We start from the raw sequence: 20,685 nt of genomic DNA, 5'->3' as shown, positions 1-20,685 counted from the left end.
CCTCCCTCTCTCCCTCCCTCCCTGCTTCCTTCTGTCCTTCTTTCCTCCCTTGATTTTCTTGCTTTCTTGGAGACAGGGAGCACAGGCTCACCTGGAACTCTCACTTTTCTTGCCTCAGTTTTCCAAGTGCTAGGATGACAGATATTGTGCTTTAAGTTTGATTTCCTATTCTACAAATAAATGTTTTTGTTTTGAGACAGGGTCTCACTGAACCTGGAGCTCACTGATTCTACTTAGACTGACTTAAACATCAACCCCAGGAACTGGGGTTACAGACGTGTGCTGCCATGCCTGGTTTTTTGCATGGATGTTGGAGATCTGAACATGGGTTGTCATGTTTGCACGGCAAGCACTTTACCAACTCTTTGCCTTTGTGACAGTTAGTAACTGCCCTCTGCACTTTACTTCCGTCAGTGAACTCATTCAGTGCATGTGTAATGGGCTTCCTCTGTTCTGAGCACAGCACTGGATGCCAAGGGTCAAACGGAAAGCCGAAAGGCAAGGTCCCCATTCTGAGACAGTATAGGACTTATTGGTAGGTGAAAATAATAATCAACTAATTGTGCAAATGACAACATAACCAGACTCTGTAAAGTACCAATAAAACAAGAAACTAGGGAAGAAAACACCTCACATTTACTGGGATTCTCCTGTTCTGGATGTAGAACCAGGTTACGACCTGACAAGTAGGGACTCACTTTGTCCCATTTACTAGTGAGGAGACTGATCCTGCGCAGACAAGAGGCTCAAACTCACAGAAGTGGATGGTGGCAGTCAAGCTGCCCCTCAGGTACTTAGCCCAGATGCATCGAACACTACGACCTTCCTTGACAGTCCCTCTGCCTTTGTGCCACTCTGGACTCAGTTTTCATCATCCTCTCCTCCTTCTGTGCTGATCCCCAAGCACTGGTGTGTCCATGGCTCCCCATATAGGCTTCGCTCTGCTGGGTGTCCCAACTGGATGGGAGCTGAAATCTATAAACCAGTCACAAAGAGGTAAATGAAGAGAGGAGCCTGATGCCTCTTACTTCAGTGAACATCCAGCCTTAAGACCCCCAAACAGTCCTCACTCCAGTCCCAGTGGCTCCCCAAGAACAGAGAGGCATGCTGTGACAGGATGAGACTGGACAGGCTGGGTACCAGTCACCAAGGGGGGAGCATGCACTACTCATGCTGTGGTGGCTGCACAGATTTGGAATTGCACGTCCGTTAGAAGTAACTGATTATATTAAATATACATGTGAGTGGTGTGTATTGGAAAAGGATAAGACACTAGAGCAAAGCTGCAGCAGAATTTCCTTTGTGCACATTTTAAATGCATGCATGCACATAAAACAAAATAAACGTTTTATAAGAATATGTAAAAGCAAATCCACACAGATAGGATGGCTCCTTCAAGGGGACACAGAATAAGCAGAGGCCCATATAGCCATATGTCCTGCCCACACCAGGCCTGGTTTACCCTCAGTATTGTAATTATTAATTTGTTTGTTTGTTTGGAAGGAACTCTTCTATGTAGCTTTAGTCTGGCCTTGAACTCACTATATAACCCAGTCCAGCTTCAATTCAAGGCAGTCCTCCTGCCTCAGCCTCCAGAGTGCAGGGATTACAGACATATGCCACACACCTGACTGGCATAGTGGTTATTAAAGGTCTCCTTAGGACTGGTGACATGCTCAGTGCATTGAAGACCTTGCCATGCAAACCTGATGACCTGAGGTTGATTCCTGGAACCCATACTAAAATAAAAAAAAGAGGATGGCGTCCATTCCAGCACTCCTATAGAAAGATGGGAGGTAGAGACAGAGAACTGCCCAGAAGCTCACAGGCTGGCTAGCCTGGAGTAAGCAGCTTGGCAGAAACAAGAGAAATCTTGCCTTAAAGAGGTGGAAGGAGGGGCTGGAGACATGGCTCAGCGGTTAAGGGCACTGGCTGCTCTTGCAGAGGAGCCAGGTTCGATTCCCAGCACCCACATGGCGGCTATGAACCGTCCTTAACTCTGGTTCCAGGGCAATCCAAAGCCCTCTTCTGACCTCCATGGCATTGTATGACATGGGTGCACTCACATACATGCAGGCACTATACTCATATGCATAAAATAAAAGTAATAAATAAAAATATTTTTAAAAAAGAGGTGGAAGGAAAGAAATGACCCCTAAACTTGTCCTCTGACCTCCACATGCCATACTATGGCATACATGTACACCAGAGAAATACACATGAACAATAACAACAATAAATTTAAAAATAAAAATAAGCCAGGAGTGGTGGTACATGCTTTTAATCCCGGCACTTGGGAAGCAGAGGCAGGCAGATCTCTGTGAGATCAAGGCCAGCCTGGTCTACTTAATGAATTCCAGGCCAACTGGGGCTATAGGAGGACCCTGCTTCAAAAAAACAAAAAGTAAATACAATACAATAAATAGCTTGTGTGTTTAGCGATCCTCCTGTCTCACCTCCCCCACTTTTTCTTTCTCCTCTAGTACATATATACTTGTATGATAAATATGTGTCACTCTAGGTCCAGACATGAGAGGCAAAAAGGAATAAGAAGGAGCTTTCGGGGGACTGGAAAGATGAGTCCGTGGTTAAGAGCACTGGCTGTTATTGCAGAGGACCCGGGTTCAATTCCCAGCACCTACATGGCTGCGAACAACCATAACTCCAGTTCCAGGGGAATTCGATGACCTCTTCTGACCTCTGAGGGCATTGCATGATACCTGTGCACTTACATACATGCAGGCAATACTATTGTAAATGATAATTTACAAATTTATTTAATTTAAAAACCATGATAATTTTTTTTTAAAAGAGGGAGGGAGACTTTGCAGACATGGACATAGCACGACCTGAGTATTTAGTTTAGCAACCCCCAACCTGAGATCCCCAACAAAATGAACCAAAGTATGACAAATGCGAGCAAGCAAAACACCAGACAAAAACAAAACAAACATCAACATTTAAACCATACTTGGATCTTCAAGTCTGTGTTTACATGAACCGATACACCGGGCCTTAGGGTTGGGTGGGAACAGGACTGTATGCCCATTATGTTCCAGTCAGCCACATAAAGGCACTTCAGGGACACAGGGAGGGAAACACAGGCGCAGTTGGCACAGGGAATTTGACAAGATCTTCCAGGATTGGGGGGAATATTCTCCATTAAGGCAGACAGGTGTGAAGAGACATTTCCAACAATGTGTCTGGTGGACAAGGGAGGACAGAGACCTAGGTTCTGCCAGACAGCTGGCTAATAGATGGTCGTCAGATGTGCACTCTGGGAACAAGATTCAGAGTGGAGCCGAGGATCTAACAGAGTCACTGAGACAGCCTCATGGCCCAAGGGGAGGGGGCATTTCCCTGTGACCAGTCAGCGGGTGGTCCTGTGGCAACATTTGTGACACCTGTAGTTTTTGTACACTGGAGGCTGAACTCCTTTTGGCTGCTAGTGTGTATGGAGAGGCGGACATGATGGCACTGTATCTTGACAGAGTCTTTTCTGCATGAGCAGCATTGGTCAGAGATAACTCAGAGGATTCATGATTATGGGTAGAGACTTTCTAAGAAGCCAGGAGTTCTTGGAGGTGAAAGCTGCAAGTCTGCAGGTGAGAGTTTTGTGTTAGTACAATCTACATATCATGATCTGTGATCTGATGAGGGCTAAAGGACAACCAGATGGCACAGTCACAGTAAGAGGATTCTATTTTCATCTCTGTTGCTGTGATAAAGTACCTCGATAAAAAACCAACTTAGCAGAGAAAAGGGTTTATTTCAGGTCATGGTTCCTGGGTATAGGCGTCACTGCAGGGAAGTCACAGTGGTAGGAGCTTGGAGCAGCTGGTCACATCCAGAGCAGCAGGGAAGGTGAGCGTGCATGCCTACTTCACTTGCTTGCTAACGTTCAGCTTGATCTCTTCACTCCTGCATAGTTCGGGACCCTGCCTAAGGAATGGTGCCGCCCATATTGGGCTGGATCTTCCCACACCGTTAGCTTAATCAAGACAATTCCTTAATGCCCAATGAAAACAATCCTCATCGAGACTCTCTTCCCAGGTGATTCTAGTCTGGGTCAAGTTGACAAAGCTGTCACAGGAAATGCATTTCACTTAACCCCAAACCCTGACGTTATCTTAGATTCCTTCACCTTCCAAAATTAATTGGTCACTAACTCACGTTCAACTTTGTAATGATTTTGGCATCTCTTATTGTTGCTTTGCTGTTGGTTGTCCTCACACCAGCCACTATTCTTTTTCCCTTGGCACGACCATTTGTGTACCAACTTGACCTGGCCATTGGGTGCCCAGATATTTGTCCAAACCCTGACGTTATCTTAGATTCCTTCACCTTCCAAAATTAATTGGTCACTAACTCACGTTCAACTTTGTAATGATTTTGGCATCTCTTATTGTTGCTTTGCTGTTGGTTGTCCTCACACCAGCCACTATTCTTTTTCCCTTGGCACGACCACTTGTGTACCAACTTGACCTGGCCATTGGGTGCCCAGATATTACCCTGGGTCACCCTGGGTTTGTCTGAGAGGGTGTTTTAGATGAAGCTGACGTATGAATGAGTAGACTGAGTCACATAAATTACTCACCGTTGTGCAGTTGTTTTCCCTGGATTCCCTGCGGGAAGAACCGGGGAAGCTCAGGGAACTCACAGGAAAGTGAGCTTCACAAGGTTTCTCTCTCCTTATATAAGCAGCAAACAATGTGTGTGTTGGGGGGAGCACATTAGTGGAGCTGCCTATACATTACATAGGGACTTCCAGTGATGCAGCTTTTGTGAGTTACCACTCATTCTGGGGTGATCTTTTCAATGATGCAGCTACCTGAGTCACCCACATGCCTGTAAGTAGCATGTTCTACTTCCTTTTCTGTTGCTGTGATCAAATACTCTGACCCAAAGTGAGTTGGGGGAGGAAAGGGTTTATTTGACTTACATTTCCAGGTCACAGTCCATCATTGAGGGAAGTCAGGGATGGATCTTGAGCAAGAACTTGAAACAGAGACCATAGAGGAATGCTGCTTGCTCTTAGGCTCAAGCTCAGCTAACTTTCTCATACAGCGCAGGACCACCTGCCTAGAGATGGTGTCACCCACAGTGGGCTGGGCCCTCCTACATCAATTAACAACCAAAACAGTCCTCTACAGACACACACACACACACACACACACACACACACACACACACACGTAGAGGCCGATCTGATATGGGAAATTCCTCAATTAACACTCATTTCTTAAGTGACTTTAGGCTGTGTCAAGTTGACAAAGCTAAGTATGCCCGAATCCCTTACCCATGTCCTTGTAAGTAACCCCAATAAACTCATGAGTTCACTAAGCTATACTGGATTGGAATGGTTTCTCTGGTCTGTCATTAGTGCCCTAGCTGGGGTAAACAGGCATTTGCTCTCATCTCCTTAGGTAAAATCACAAAACACCCACTGTAATGTGGATGTCCCTTGTGCAATCCTCCCTTTTGGATGAGGGTGTTCTTCCTGCCTGAGTGTTGTGATTTAGGACATCCTTTTACCCGCCTTGACCTTTGAATTTGAACAGAAACCTCACTTTTTCTCTGATCTGAGCCTGCCACACTGGGAACATTACCATCGGCTCTCCTGGGTCTCCGGCCTTCAGGCTTGGGCGAGGACCACACCATTGCATCTTCCAGGTGTTCAGGGTGCTGGTCACAGATCTTGGGGGTTAAGTTTTCTCTGTGTCTCTACTTACCCTCTAGCCCCAATTTTGTTGGTTCTGTTTCTCTGGAGACTCCCAACTCACGTGGACTACTGTAGTAACTTCCTGAATGAGCTCCCTGCCGTGCTTAGGCGCTCGGACTTTCTGTTTTGCTTTGAGTTGTCTTCCTCGAACATATTCCGAATGTCTCTTCTGTTCTAGCCTGTGTCCGTGACTTCCCATTGCCCCCAGGATAAAATTGACTCTTTAGAATCTGTACTTTGTTATCCCCTCCCTATTTTTCATGTTTTTCTTCTTTGCCTCTTCATCCATAAACTCCACTATCATTGAACTACTAGTAACTCTTCAAAAGGGCGTGGTTACCCCTTGCCTTTAGGACTCTACACAGCCATCCCTCCTACTTGGGATGCCCCAGAAGCACATTTGGTCTTGATAGCTTGACTCAGAGCCTGCTGGCAGTGAACCCTTGCTCCACTTCCATGCACAGAGCTCAGCAATGTACATGGCCAGGGTGACAGTTTTTCCCAAATGTAATGTACTTGTGTGCAAATCCTGTCCAACAGACCCTAAGATGACCATATATTTAATGATACCCCAGGGAGAGGACTCTGGCTAAAATGCTGTGTGGGTCATGTGCTGGCCTGGTGTCCAGACATGTATGTGTGTTTACTTGTGTAAGCAGAAGCAGATTTATGGCAATCTAAGCTCCATGACACCTCATTTGAGCAAACTCCTTCCAAGGACCTAGAAAATGAATCTTGGCTAACTCTTTTCCCCAGCTTTAAAAAATGTGTCATTTGCTCTGACTCATCTCTCCCCCACCCCCGTCCTTCTTCCTCTCCCTTTCTGTCTCTTAGACAGGGTCTCATATAGTCCATGCTAGCCTCAAACTCTCCATGTAGCTGAAGATAATTTTGAACTTTTGATCCTTTTGGTTTCACTTCCCAAATGCTGAGATCACAGACTTGTGCTGGTTTATACAGTTTATACTGGGAACTGGGCCTGTTGTGGTGGCACATGCCTTTAATCCCAGCACTTGGGAAGCAGAGGTAGGCAGATCTCTGTGAGTTTGAGGTTAGCCTGGTCTACCTAGTGAGTTTCAGGCCAGCTGGGGCTGCAGGGAGACCCTGTCTCAAAAAGACCAAAAAACAAAACAACAATACTGGTAACTGGACCCAGGGCTTCATGCATACTAGTCAAGCACTCTACCAACTGAGTTACATATCCAGACCCTTTATTTCAGTTTAGCTTGTTTGCACGTTTGTTTGTTGTTTGAGATATGGTCTCACTCTGTAGCCGAGGCTGGTCTCAAATTTTCAACAGTCCTCCTGCCTCAGCCCCCTGAGTACTGGGATCACAGGAGTGAGCCATCACACTTAGTTTGTCCCCAATATATGAGAAAATGAGTCCTTGAAGAGTTAAGTGGTGTTCCTATGGTCACTCAGGTAGGAGGCTGAAGATCTCTGTGATCTGAAGCTATACCTCCATATTCTCTGTCACCTCAGTCTCCTGTCCTCTAAGCACCCTCTGTCCCCACTGCCATCTTCCCACCATTTCATTTCCTGCAAAGTAACATATCTGTGTGTTACACACAAAAACTGGTGACCATGGGCACTTGATGGGCAGGTATGGGATAGGTAGTGTCCAGGTCAGCCCTGACAGCTGCAGGAAGGTGGACAGAACAACAGCAATAGAGAGCAGAGGTCAAGGGTATAGCTAAGAGCCTGAACCACGTGGATGCAGATCCTGCCTCACTCACTTTCTACCCAAGTGGTAGTTTTAGGCAAGTTACTGGAGCCCTCAGTGCCTCATTTTCCCCATCTATAAAATGGAGCTGACGGTGGTAACCAAGTCATTGTTCAGAGATGGTCAACTGAATCACTGTGTGAACAGCGCATGCCCAGGACCAAGACACCCTAAGTAAGGAACAGTAGTAACAATGATGACTGCCATTCTCTCTAGGGATTGCTTCCTCAGTCCCTTGTTCCCACCTGGAGCTTAGTTAGGTTGCTCTAAGGTGGGATTAGCCCTGGATTCTTATGAGGGAGGCCACACCGAGGAAAGGACGGGGAATAGACCCATGCAGAGGAAGAGGTACCCGCCTGCGCCCTCAGGCACCAAGGCTCAGGGAGACACAGCTGCTTGGGATTTGAGGCTGGCAGGGCCTCAGTGGCCATCCCCTTGCCTCCAGACAGCCTTTTGGGGCTATGAAGAGGCCCTGAAGAGATGTGACAGAATGTGGCTGCACAGTGCTTAATGGCGCTGAAAGCTAGCTCTGGTTCTATTTTGGGACCCACAAAGGTCAAAGTCAGTCCCTGCCTACCGGAACTGCAGGAGAGATTTGTGGTAGCATCCTGGGTTCCCCATCTCCTGGGTCCCACTAACCGGGAAACAGGAACCTCAGACCCATCAAGTGCAGGACAGACAGACTTCCTGCTGAGCCCCTCTGAGGGGCTGCTCTGTATTGAAGCCCCAGTGAGCTAAACACAGGGAGAAATACAAGGTCTCTCAACCCATTCTTGGCTGCCTGCCCCCCCCACCTTGAATCATTGTGCCAATGAAACAGCACTGCTAACTACTAAATACAGTAGCAATTAAAAACTGCCCTGCAGTGGGGGTTCCCCAGTGGCTGGGCAGGGCACTGTTGACTTCCAAAGGCTGAGTCTTCACCCCTCCCCAATACTGGCACTCCTATAAAATACCCTGTAAAACCTGTTAGGAGTAGGGATGTAGAGAATGCTTACCTAGCATGCATGAAGCCCCCACTCCCTAGTAAATAACTAAATGTAATTTTAGAGACTTTAGAGGGGAAGGGTCTGCAAGTTGAGCAGATTAGGGAAGGTACTAGTTAGGATGTGTGGTGGTTTGAACGAGGATGCCTCCCATAGATCTAAGTATTTGAGTACTTGGCCCCAGTTGGTGGCACTGTTTGTGGAGGTTTAGGAGCTTCAGCCTTGCTGGAGGAAGCACTTCCCTGGGGCGGGTTTTAAGAATTCATAGCCTTGCCCCATTTCCAGTTTGTCTCTGCTTCCTGTGCCTGCTTGAAGACATGAGCTCTCAGCTTTCTATTCCGACCACCTCTGCCACCACGCTTCCCTACCATGATGGACTCTTATTCCCTTGGGACCGTAAGGAAACTCTTCTTCTGCGGTGGCCTTGGTCGTGGTGTTTTATCACAGCAGCAGAAAAACAACTAATACAGGATGTAAGGCGTGGTCGATCCTGTCCAGGACAACTTCTGTGATCATAATCATTTCATCACAGGGGAAGCTGGGTGAGTGATGTGTGGGAATTTTCTGTATTATTTTGTCAATGTTCTATAAGTCTAAAATTAGTTCCAAATTAGAATTTTTAAAAATCTAATAACCACATGATTAGAAGAAGCATTTCATTACAGCTTTAACATATTCAGTGACAATTTCCAGAGCAAGGATACATCTCTTTCAAAAGTGGCTGTAAATTTTTAGGTTCACAGTTGAATTAATACAGTTATACAATATTGAACTCAGTATAAACCCTGTAAGACATAAAATTGAATGAGTTTTTACCCTTTAAAGAAGATCTCCTTTTCATTTTAAAATATGGTGTTTTCTACATTTTTAATGCTACTAACACTTAGATGTTTGCACATGTGTCTCTCATCTCTATGTATCTAAGTATTACTAGTCACAGTTGGTTACACTTGGCTCCTTGGCACCTGAGTATGGATATAAAGTCATCAGGTAGATTTCACTGGTGATGTTTATCACCTCTACTAATTCCCGCAATGTCTTTCTGTCATCTTTTTGGTAGCTCCTGTCCCTTTATGCCCCTTTCCCTTTATCATCTGTATTTCTGCCCATTGTTTCTCCATCCCACAAAAAATCTGCTCTCCTCCCAGATTTAACCTCCCTCACAAACATCCACTAGTCAGCAAGCTCTGTTGACTGAACTTTGTGAAGAGCTGCCAGCTCTTTCTTGCCTCCCCAGTACCCAAGTCACGTCACTATCACCCTTGCGTTACCAACACCTGTTGGATTCCCCGTCTCTGATATGGATTAGTGAGTTTGTTCTCCACCCTCCTGCAGCTTTGACTAGGCATCTCCCCCATGAATACCAACACAGTGTCTGTGTCACCTACAAGCTCCTTTAAGCTTCCTTGTAACCTGGCTCTCTGTCCCCATCAGTGGCATAACTACTTCAAGTGAACCACAGAGCAAGTCTAAGAGGGTCTTCTGAGTACCAGAAAGAATGGTGCTTTTAGCTGAGTGCTGGTTAAACTGTCGACTTGGCACAACTTAGAATCATCCAGCAATAAAGTCTTAATGAGGAATTCTCTAGATCAGGTTGGCCTGTGGGCATGTCTGTGGGTGGTTGTCATGATCGTTAATTGATGTAGGATGACTCAGTCCATTGTGGGCGGCACCATTCCTAGATAGATGGTCCTGAACAGTGTAAGAGAGAAGAAAACTAGATGAGAACAAGCAACATGCCTGTGTTCACATCTCTCTGCTGTGTTTTTGTTTTTGAGACAAAGTCTCACTATGTAGACAAGGATGGCCTGGTACTTGCTGTGTAGACTGGGCTGGCCTCAAACTCAAAGAGGTCTGTCTCTGCTTCCCAAGTTCTGGGATTAAAAGTATGTATCACCAAGACCAGTCTCTCTCTTCTCTTGACTATGGATATGAAAGTTCCTGCCTTGACTTCCCCAGAATGAGGGACTATAACCTAGAATTGTGAGCTAAAAGAGACCATTTCTCTTTCAAGTTTCTTGTTGTTGGGATATTTTATCACAGCAATCAAAATGAAACAAGCCTTCTGGTAGTACATGCCAATAATTCCAGAACTTGGGTGGCAGAGACAGAAAGTTCAGGGGTTTAAGATTATCCTGGGCTACATGGAGAGTTTGAGGCCAGCCTGTGCTACATGAGACTGTCTCAAAAAAACAAAAACAAAATATGGAAGAATGATGTCTCCTTCTGATCTGAAGGTAAAGAAGTGAGATGTTCTTGGGCTGGATATAAAGAAAGGAGGGTAGAACAAAGGAGGTAGTATCTTCAGGGTGTGGTTTCTGAAGAAGAGAAGGGAGAGCTTTCAAGGGATCTCAATGGCTTTCATGGCCCTGGTTGCTTCTGCATAGGGACTCTGGGTGATGCCAAAGCAACCTGTGTCTTCCAACACATCAACTAGATAAAGATTGAAGTTAGAGCCGAGGTCATGGTCTCATCCTGCTACACTGATGATACAGGGGCTGGAGAAGTAGCTCAGCAGTTAAGAGCACTGGCTGCTTCCAGATGACTGGGTTCAGTTCCCAGCACCTACATGAGAGCTAACAACTGTCTGTAACTTCGGTTTCAGGGTATCTGACGCCCTCTTCTGGCCTCTACATGGCGTTGCACAACACAGGTGCACATACATACATGCAGGCAATACACTCATACACATAAAATTAAAATAAACAAAATATTTTTAAAAAGAAGAAATACTTAAGAAAGAATGGACTCAAACAGAAGCCTTAGGACAATTTTATTAGAATTTAAGGAAAATTCCTAAGAGTGGGCGAGCTGTAAATTTCAGCAGCTGCCTTGAGGAGGAGAATGGAGGGAAGAAGGAAAAAACACCACAGAGCCATGCCCATTTGGAGCTGGCAAGGAGGTAATCATTGGTTAATGGCTATGCCCAGTGGGGTGGGAGCTGACTAACAGCCACATGGTGGGGAGGGGAAGGGAGCTTTAGAGAATTCTTCAGAAAAGCAGGCAAGACTTATGAAGAACCACATGGGTGGACCCTGCTCCACGAAAACTTCGCTAAGGGGCAGGGGTTCTGGGCAGGAAAAGTTCACCATCTCATAAATGCACTTTGTGTTCTGCCCATCTCTTTAGCATGACTTCAGGTGAAGCCACCTTCCTAAGGGCGGGCCTATGACCAGGCGATCTGGCAAAACTGGAAAGTGGTGTCTTCATCCAAGCCAGAGATTTCTTACACTCTTGACCAAGCTTTAAGTTTTTTGTTTATTTTCTGCTCTAACACTGGTGCCTGTGCATCCCTCTTAGCTGTTGGCTTCATAACACCACCTCTTCCTTTGCTGTTGGAATGAGTTCAGTGTGCACCACTTCAAAGTCCACAGACTCTCCAGTGCCTAGCTTGATAACTGCCTACTGTGGCCTCAATATTCCATGTTGCAACAGCAGCAAATACATCATAATATTGTAGCACCGGAAGCCAGAGTACTGGGCTGTTGATAGGTTTGTAAGCATCAATCATTGGTTAATGGCTATGCCCAGTGGGGTGGGAGCTGAGCAACTGTTCCCAGGCACTTCCAGCACAGTAGCTCTAGCAGTTTGAAAGCTGTGGCCTGCAAAGAGACCTGGGTGCTGGCATTGGCAATACACACAGCTGGAAGTCTGGGCACAGGAAAATGGCAAAGGGCTGGAGAGGATGCTGGCAGGGCAGGATGGCATCTGCCACAAAAAGGCAGTTAGTGCAATTTTAGATAAGGAGGCCCAGGGAAAGCGTCCTTGGGAAGATGGCATTTGAATAAGAACCAGCAGGAAGTACAGCAAGTGTGAGCACTAATGCAAGTTGCCCCAATTTCCATCACAGTGCCTGGAAGCAGTGACTCAGCATTGTTGGTTGAACAGAAGAATGGATGAGCCCTCATAGTGTCCCCTGTGCATGAGCTTGCTTGTTTTCTTTCTTCTTTCCTTCCTTCCTTCCTTCCTTCCTTCCTTCCTTCCTTCCTTCCTTCCTTCCTTCCTTCCTTCCTTCTTTCTTTTTTTTTTTTTGAGACAGGGTCTCCCTATAGCCCCAGCTGGCCTGGAACTTGCTATGTAGACCAGGCTGGCTTTGAACTCACAGAGCTCTGGTTGCCTCTGCCTCCCAAGTGCTGGAATTAAAGAAGCCACCATGCCTGGCTCTTTCCTTCCTTCTTTCTTTCTTTCTTTCTTTCTTTCTTTCTCTTTCTTTCCTTCCTTCTTTCTCTCTCTCCTTCTTCCTCTTTCCTTTCTTTTCTTTCTTCTTTCCCTCCTTCCTTTCTTTGTGTGTGTGTGTGTGTGTGTGTGTGTGTGTGTTCATGTGTATCTGGGTGCATGTGCATGTATGTATATGTGTGTGTGTGGCATGACCAGAGGACAACCTCACCTGTTATTCCTTGGGCACTATCCACCTTTTGAGGGGGGATATTTTTTAAGATTTTGTTTTGATTTTGGACTTTTTGAGACAAAGTCTCCCTGTAGCCCCAGCTGGCCTGGAACTCACTATGTAGATCAGGCTGGCCTCCATCTCACAGATCTGCTTGCCTCAGCATCCTGAGTACTGAGATTAAAAAGGTGCACCACCGTGCCCAGCTATTTTTTTTTTAATGTTGTGTGTTGCCTACATGTGGTTAAGTGCACCATGTGTGTGTGGTGCCCATAGAAGTCAGAAGAGGGCAACAGATACCATGGAACTGGAGTTATGGTGGTTGCTAGCCACTATGTGGAAGCTGGGAACAGAATCTGGGTCCTCTGCAAGAGCAGCAAATGCGTTTAACCACTGAGCCATCTCTCCAGCCCCTCTGCTTTGTGTTTTGAGACAGCATCTCTCATTGACCCAGATCTCAGCAAGCAGGCAGCAAGCCCCAGGGATCCAACTGTCTCTACCTCCTCAGTTCTCCCATGCTTGGTCTGTTAAATGTGGGCACTGGGCATGGAACTCAGGTCCAGATGTTTGTGGTAAGCATTTACTGAATGAGCTATTTCCACAGCTCTCCCTGTACCTGCCTAGGAAGGAATGCTGGCTCCTGGTCCCCACCCTGAAGTTCAGATCTGATGCTGCAATGGGTGACACATGTCAGCCAAGAGGTCCAATTGCAGACCTTTCCTCGCTTGGCCACCGGGAGCTGGAGAGAAATTACCATCTCAAGTCCCAGTCCCACCAAATCCCTGTGAGGAAAAACACTCCAAGTGTTGGAGACTTGCAAACTTGCTGGGTGCGCGTGGGCTGCCTCGGGAGCAACAAATGAGCCTGTGCAGATGGTGCTGAGATAAACGGCGCCATCTTTTTACTGTAGCAGTACAGTCGTAATTTTCCACAGACATTTATTAGGCAGCGTCTCCCTTCTGCGGGACTGTGCCCGGGCTGGTGCACAGAGCCAGTGTGAGGAAGGTGGAGAGCGGAAACAGTGCTAATGGCATGGTGGGCACCCGGATCTCTCCCATCCCTTCCCTCCCATTCTCGCTTCTGACAATTTATAGTTTAGTTTGATGTGTGAATAGCTGTGTCTCTCCAGTAATATGTATTCGCTGTAAGTATTCCCTGCTGTGGCAGATCCTACGAGAGCTCCATCAAATAATTATCTTCCTTTTTATTTATTCTCCTTCTTTTCGCTTGATCTGCACCACCATAAAATATTCCCATGGTCTCTTCTGAGTAGAAAGCCTTTTTTGTGATTGTAAAGTTTATTTATATACAATATTAACTCCACACTTTCTGGTTGTTCATCTCAGCACTTGCCCAATTTGACAGGGTTGGCCTGGGAGAGCTTATTGTACCTCCCCCTGGAACAGGGAGGGCTGGGGTCTTTGAGGTCAGTGGCTTGGCCACAGGCCCCAGTGGTATGGCCAGCTGATGAATTTCTGTCAGGCTTCACCTCCATAGCCATGACCTTGAGAAAGCAGCCTTCTCCCCACAGGGTCTTGAGGAGCATCACCCAGGCCCCCTTTGCCATGGTAAGTCTCCACCTACTTTAGTTTCTACTTCCCAGAATCTAGAGAAAGTGAAAGCTCCCAATAGGAGACTGGGTCCATACCGTCAGGCTCAGTGACTTCTTGATCCATTGTCTTCCAGCCTTCTCAAGTCATGCTGCTTCTCTAACTAGACCAACTGTGTCCTGTGGGCAGGCGCAGTATCTTCTCCCTTTCTTGATTCTGTCCCAAGCCTTTAGCACAGAACTGGATGTTCTCTCACATAGAACTGTAGATAATTATTGTCTGGACGCACTGGGAGGCATGATCCGCTTAGGACCTTCACGCCAGATCCCTTACATTCACATTAAGATGTATATTTAACACACAGCTCTGTCTTCTGTGAAACTCTCTCCAACCGGGTGGCGAGTTCCGGAAATAGCTTACAATCTCAGGATCTTTCAGGGGCCACTGCCCTCTTCACATGTATGGCCTCCTCATGTGGCAGATGTATGGCTATGGGTCCTGGGATCATTCTTGCTCTGTTTTTAATCCCTTATATACTGAGATAGTATAATTGGAGAGAAGAAAACACAAAGTGTTCCAGAAAGAGAGCACACAGCGTTGGACACCTAGGGTCTAATCAGTTCTGACCACTGCCCTTCTGTGAATTGTAAGACCTTTTTGCCCTTTGTGGTCCTCATGTATAAAATACAGAAAGACTTACAAGGTTATAAAAACTAAGCCCTAGGGTTCACTTGACTCCACCATCCAGGTATGTTTCTGACTTACCTGGAAAGGCTACCAGAGGAGGAAATGCAGCAGCTTTACCCTGTGCCCTGGCCTGGGGTTTAGCTACCCAGGAGCTAAGACTATCTTCCTTTTGCTCCTACATCCTACAGTTTGCAGAACCTCTGCATTTTTTCAACCAGGGATAATTTTGGCACTTCTTCTTCTATAGCCTGGACTTGAGGGGATGGGCTGGAGTGAAGAAGGGTGTGGAAAACCCCAGGACACAATTCTCAGCCCAGCTTTGTCTGCACTGGGACACCTGTGGACCTCAAACACCTGCACAGACCAGGACCACATTGTGGATCTGCCGGGTAAGAGCCTCAGGGCTTTGGTTCCCTGTACTATATCTCTTCCTCCCTTGATACCTTCCTTTGTTTCTTCCCTCCATGCTGCCTTACTTTCTGATTTTGTTTTGTTTTGCATTTCTGTGTGCGTGTGCACATGAGTGTGTACAGTGTGTAGGTACAGGCCATGGCACATGCATGGAGGTCAGAGAACATACTTTTGGAAACTGATTCTCTCCTTCTACCCTGAGGGTTCTGAGGAGCAAGCTCCAGTCAGTCGACAGGCTTAGTGGCAAGCACCTTTACCCACTGAACCATCTCGTCATCCCCCCTTTCTTTTCTTTTCCTTTGAGACAGTGCTTTGGCCCAGTCTGATCTCCAACTCAACATGTAACTGAGGATGACCTTGAACTGATCCTTTTGTGTCCACCTTTCAAGTGCTGAGATAACAGGTATGTGCTACCACACCTGCATCTAACCCAGGACTTCATGCATGCTAGGCAAGCATTCTACCAAGTGAGCTAATTCAAATTTGTGTTTTTAAAAAGCTCCTCAGCTGATTCTGAATTCTGTAGCTGGAGTTTTAGGGGGAAAGCCCTTGCTCCTGAACCCCCAGCAGGCTAGGTCCAGGCACAGTCCCATTGTTCCAATTAAAAAGATGTGTGATGGTGAGAAGCAGAGAAAGAAGCAACCTCGTGGTGGTGCAGGCCCGAATCCCAACAATGCTTAGAGGTGGAGGCAGAAGGACTGCACATTCAAGACCTGCCTGGACAACTTAGTGAGACTGAGACCCTGCTTCAAAAATCAAAACAATAGGGCCAGGCATAGTGGCATACATCTTTAATCCCAGCACTCTGGAAGCAGAAGCAGGCAGATCTCCATGAGTTCAAGGCTATGGTTGTCTGCAGAGAGAGTTCCAGGCTAGTCAGGGCTTTCTGTAAAACCCTGTCTCAAAAAATAAAATAAAATAAATAAAATAACCAAAAGCACAAGAGGCTAGGCGTGCTACTGCACACCCTTAATCTAAGCACTTGGGAAGCAGAGGATCTTTGCTGAGTTCAAGGCCAGCATGGCCTACATAGCCAGTTCTAAGCCAGCCAGGGTGGCATAGTTAGAGCCTGCCCCCCCCAGTAAAAAAAAAACAAAAACAAAATACAAAACCAAACAAACAAAACAACAAATACCAGAAATGGGCTGGAGAGATGGCTTAGTGCTTGCAGGACCTGCTGAGCATCAGAACCCACATTAAAAAACACCTGGTGTGGTTGCATGTGCCCTGTAATCCCAGAGCTGGAGAGGTAGAGGCAGGCAGACCCCTGGTGCTCACTAGACAGCATAATTAGTGAACTTCTGGCCAGTGAGAAAGCTTGTCTCAAAAAACCAAGGTGGATGGCTTCTGAGGAGGGGGAATGTCTCAGGTTGACCTCTATTGATGGTTCATCCTCTTCTGGCTTCTTCAGGCACTGGCAGAGAGAGAGAGAGAGAGAGAGAGAGAGAGAGAGAGAGGAGAGAGAAATTCTAGTCAATGTACACATTAGGAAGAGGAAAAGATAAAGGAGTCCATTGACCCCCCCCCCCTCAGTTTCTGTTTAGAGACTGACATGAATTTTAGGTTCAGAGGAAGAATTGGGGCAGGAGGCAAGAATAGCTAAACCAGATCAGGTGAAGGTGTGGTCTGGTCACCATTGTCTCTGGTCTGTTTCTACAAGGCAATTTGAAGAAGTCCTTGCTGATTACTCCTACTCCTACTCCTACTCCTACTCCAGGGTGCAGCCTAGCTATCACGGCCATTGCCCTCATCTGGAGGCTAGTCAGTTCTGAGATGGCTCTGCTGGAATCCAAGGAGACTGCAGGTTTAGGTGAATTACTAGAGACCTATGAGGGTCTGGAACAGGACGCAGTAAAAGGTTTACCATCAAGTGAGATGCCTTCAGCCTTGAAGGGGAATGAGATAGATGAGGTGTCAACAGTTAAATAGACACTCCTTGAGTGACTAAGATGCTACGTACAGATACCAGCAGGTGATTCGAAGCAAAGGAAGCAGATGCAAAATGAAGGCAGAGGTCCCAGGCTCCATCCTGCTTTGAGTGATACGACCAAATGAGTCAATTTCCTGGAAAAGCAGCTTCTAAATGTCTGTTCTAGCTTTATCTGGGTTAGAGAGGACTGTGGGAGGGGTCCTGTGGTCCTTCCTTTGCCTCTCTTTCCCCCTTAGATAGGGGGAAAAGTTAGGAAAGTGTTTGAGATCTCAGCTGGAGGCACAATAGAATAGAGGGAAGATGACGGGGACCTAGAAGGGAAAGGTCCCCTTATCCCAGAGTCTGCTTGAGGTCTTTTTGTTAATTGTGCTGGAAGTCTTTCATCAGCTGAAAGTCAAGAATTCCAGCACAATTAACAAAATTTGATATGGAAGTTGCTCACATAGAGACATTATTCCTTTTATATAGAGATGTTTCAAATCAGAAGGTCTAGCATATATGACCAAGTGTGGCAGTTCTCCTCTCCCTGATGTAAGCCTACATTTGTCTAGGAATCATACGAGGAACTCCATTTAGAGGGGAAGACATGTCCTAACCCCCTTGTGTAACCCTTGTGACCCAGGTTTCACCTTATCAGATATTAGTCCTATTATTAATTAATGGTACATTAGTCCTCAAAAACCACTCTATGATCCCATTTACCAAACATTAGGAAAAAGAAGGCAGTGCACAGGGGGAGGTGTTTCCTAGCAACCCTTTGGTATGTATCTACAGAAGCCACCCAAATTCTACACATAGCTCCTGCTAAGATGCTTGAGCTGACTCTGGAGAAGTCCACATGCACACTCGGGTGTGTGCTGTCCTTTTCCTAAGCATCTCTTTCTCTCAATGCTGTCTTAAAGATTCTTCTTAATAAACTCTGACTCTGCTTCAGTCTAAGTTGCCCTGGAATTCTTTTCTGCAGCACAGTCGAGAATCCTGGCTTCACCTTAGTGGAAGTCTCTGAGAAGAATTCTTGGGTTCCTATGGAGCTGTCTCTAGCCCCTGAACCACTGCAGATAAGCTTCTCCCATCACTCGACTGTAGTGGTAGGACTTAGAAGAAAAGCAGCATCACTTAAGGACCACAGCAGTGACTGAGCACACAGCCCTGAAATGGGCCAAGGCCAGCAAGGATGGTCCCATACTAATAGTGGGTCTAGATAGGGGACTGTCCCCTCCCTGCCTAGCAGAGCTCTGTGATTCAATACCCTGCCAGCACTGCCTGGAGTATCTGCCACCTCCACTGCCTGCTTGGCAAGTTGGACTGATACTGGTGCTGCCCCCTCAGTCAGTTATGTAAAGGGCTCCTCGTGTCCACCTTGCTTCTTGTACAGTGTGGCTGCTGAAGTTGGACAGGTTGGGCAGGAGGTTCCCTGCCTCCAAGAAGCCTGACCTTAGCAACTATGCCTCTCCCTCTACTCATCCGGAAACTCAGATTCTGCTATGTGTATGTAGAGTTTCTTATTGGCAAATCTCCTGAGGACTCTCTCCCATAAATCCTACTTCTGGGCCCCTGAACCCTATCTAGGATCTCTGTCTCTGTCCCCTGATGATGCAGAATAGGCCCTAGTCCACAGCAGGAGGAAGGCTTTGGCTAGCTCTTGGGATGGGGATGTGACCACATGTTGTCGCTCCTTTCACAGCCTCTCATCCTGGGCCAGACCTCTCTTCTATGTCTGTCTCTAATAGCTCCTGGTCTCAATGACCTTCTTGTCCTCCGTTCTGTGAAGTTTACCTTGGCTGGCTTCTCCTTATACCTTCTGGGCTTAGGTAAAGGCGCCTTATTTCTAATTTCCACTCCCTCCCTCCTTTCAACCTGTATACCCATCCCTCTTTGAATGCACAGGAAACACGGAATGAGATTTTTTATCCCCTGCAGGATGCTTTTGTTTTTGTACTAGGGATTGAACCCAGGGCCACACCTGTGTCAGGTGAGTGTTCTTCAGCCAGGGAGATCTGCAAAGGACATTTCTGGGCCAGGCCCGGTAGCACAGGCTTGTGATCTCAGCTACTTGAGAGGCCGAGGCAGGAGGATTACAAACTGAAGACCAGCTAGGACTGTAGAATGAGTTTAAGCCAATCTAGACAACTTAGACCCTGTTTCAAAATAAAATATTAAAGAGGTGGAGGGATGCTGATGATGCAACTCAGTAGTAGAGTGCTTGTCTAGTGAGCATAAGACCCTGAATTCAATCCCTGGTACCAAGGAAGGAGAAGGAAGAAAGAAGGAAAAAAGGAAGAGGAGGAGGGAGAGAAGAGGGAAGACCATTTATAAACTCTCCAAGCACAAGGCTGGGGCATCACCATGTGACACTTGTCTAGAGGCAGAGAGGAGGTACATAGGGATCCACAGCGGTTCAGGCGAGCCATGGTCTAGAAGCTTTCTCTTGTCTCAGGATCACACCCAGCTCAATCTGCTCCCAGGAGCCTCCCTTTCTGCTGCTGATCATTCACCTCCATTAGACTGGGGTTGGAGGGTGAGCAGGGCATGTTGCAAACCCTGAAACCAAGCTGGGAAGAAAGGCATTTTCCTGGTTTCTCTCCTTCCTAAGGTGAGCGCTGCTCTCCCAGGGACCCTTTGAGACTCCACGGAAAGTTCAGTAGCAGCTGTTCGGCATTTACATTTTACACAGTGCAAGGTTATTTGACTGCCGTGATTTGATCTTCTCTAGTTAATAACCTTGACTTATGGAATAATAGCAGCAGCAGCTCTGATATTTTCCTGCCAGGGATTCTGGCTGCTAAGGCATGGTAAGTGTGCATAGACCCTCTTCCCAAGATCTTCTGTTTTCTTATCCCATAATGAAGGAGAATCTGCAGGATTAGAGAGATACAGAAGGCGATGATGGTGATCGAGTCTCCCATCATCCCGTCTGTTGCTTCCTCTCTTAGCTTAACAAGCCGTCCTGGCCATGGTCCCAAGTTATATACCACAACTTGCCGACTTTGTTTGTTGGTCCAGAGCCACAAATAGAAGAGGCTGCAGTCTTGATCCCTCTCCTCTCTGGGCTCATCCCTGGCAAGGGTTAACTGTGTGTATAAAATTGATTGCGATTTTAGTAATTTGGTATAATCACAGTCTACCAGCAGGTTGCTTTTCCAGCAGGAGGGTTTGGAATTATTTTCTGGAGTTTGCAATATAGAACTTAAATTAAGCCTCAGAAGTCAGGGGAGCTCCGCAGCATCCCTAATGCGGTGCTAAATTCTCAGCAGCAGAGTCTCTGTGTTAAAGCCTTCGCTGGCAATTA

This window comes from Nannospalax galili, unplaced genomic scaffold, assembly GCF_000622305.1.
Source record: "Nannospalax galili isolate Female #2095 unplaced genomic scaffold, S.galili_v1.0 scaffold335, whole genome shotgun sequence".
Lineage (NCBI taxonomy): Eukaryota > Metazoa > Chordata > Mammalia > Rodentia > Spalacidae > Nannospalax > Nannospalax galili.
The sequence above is the reverse complement of the archived record's forward strand: the minus strand, read 5'-3'. Positions refer to the sequence as shown.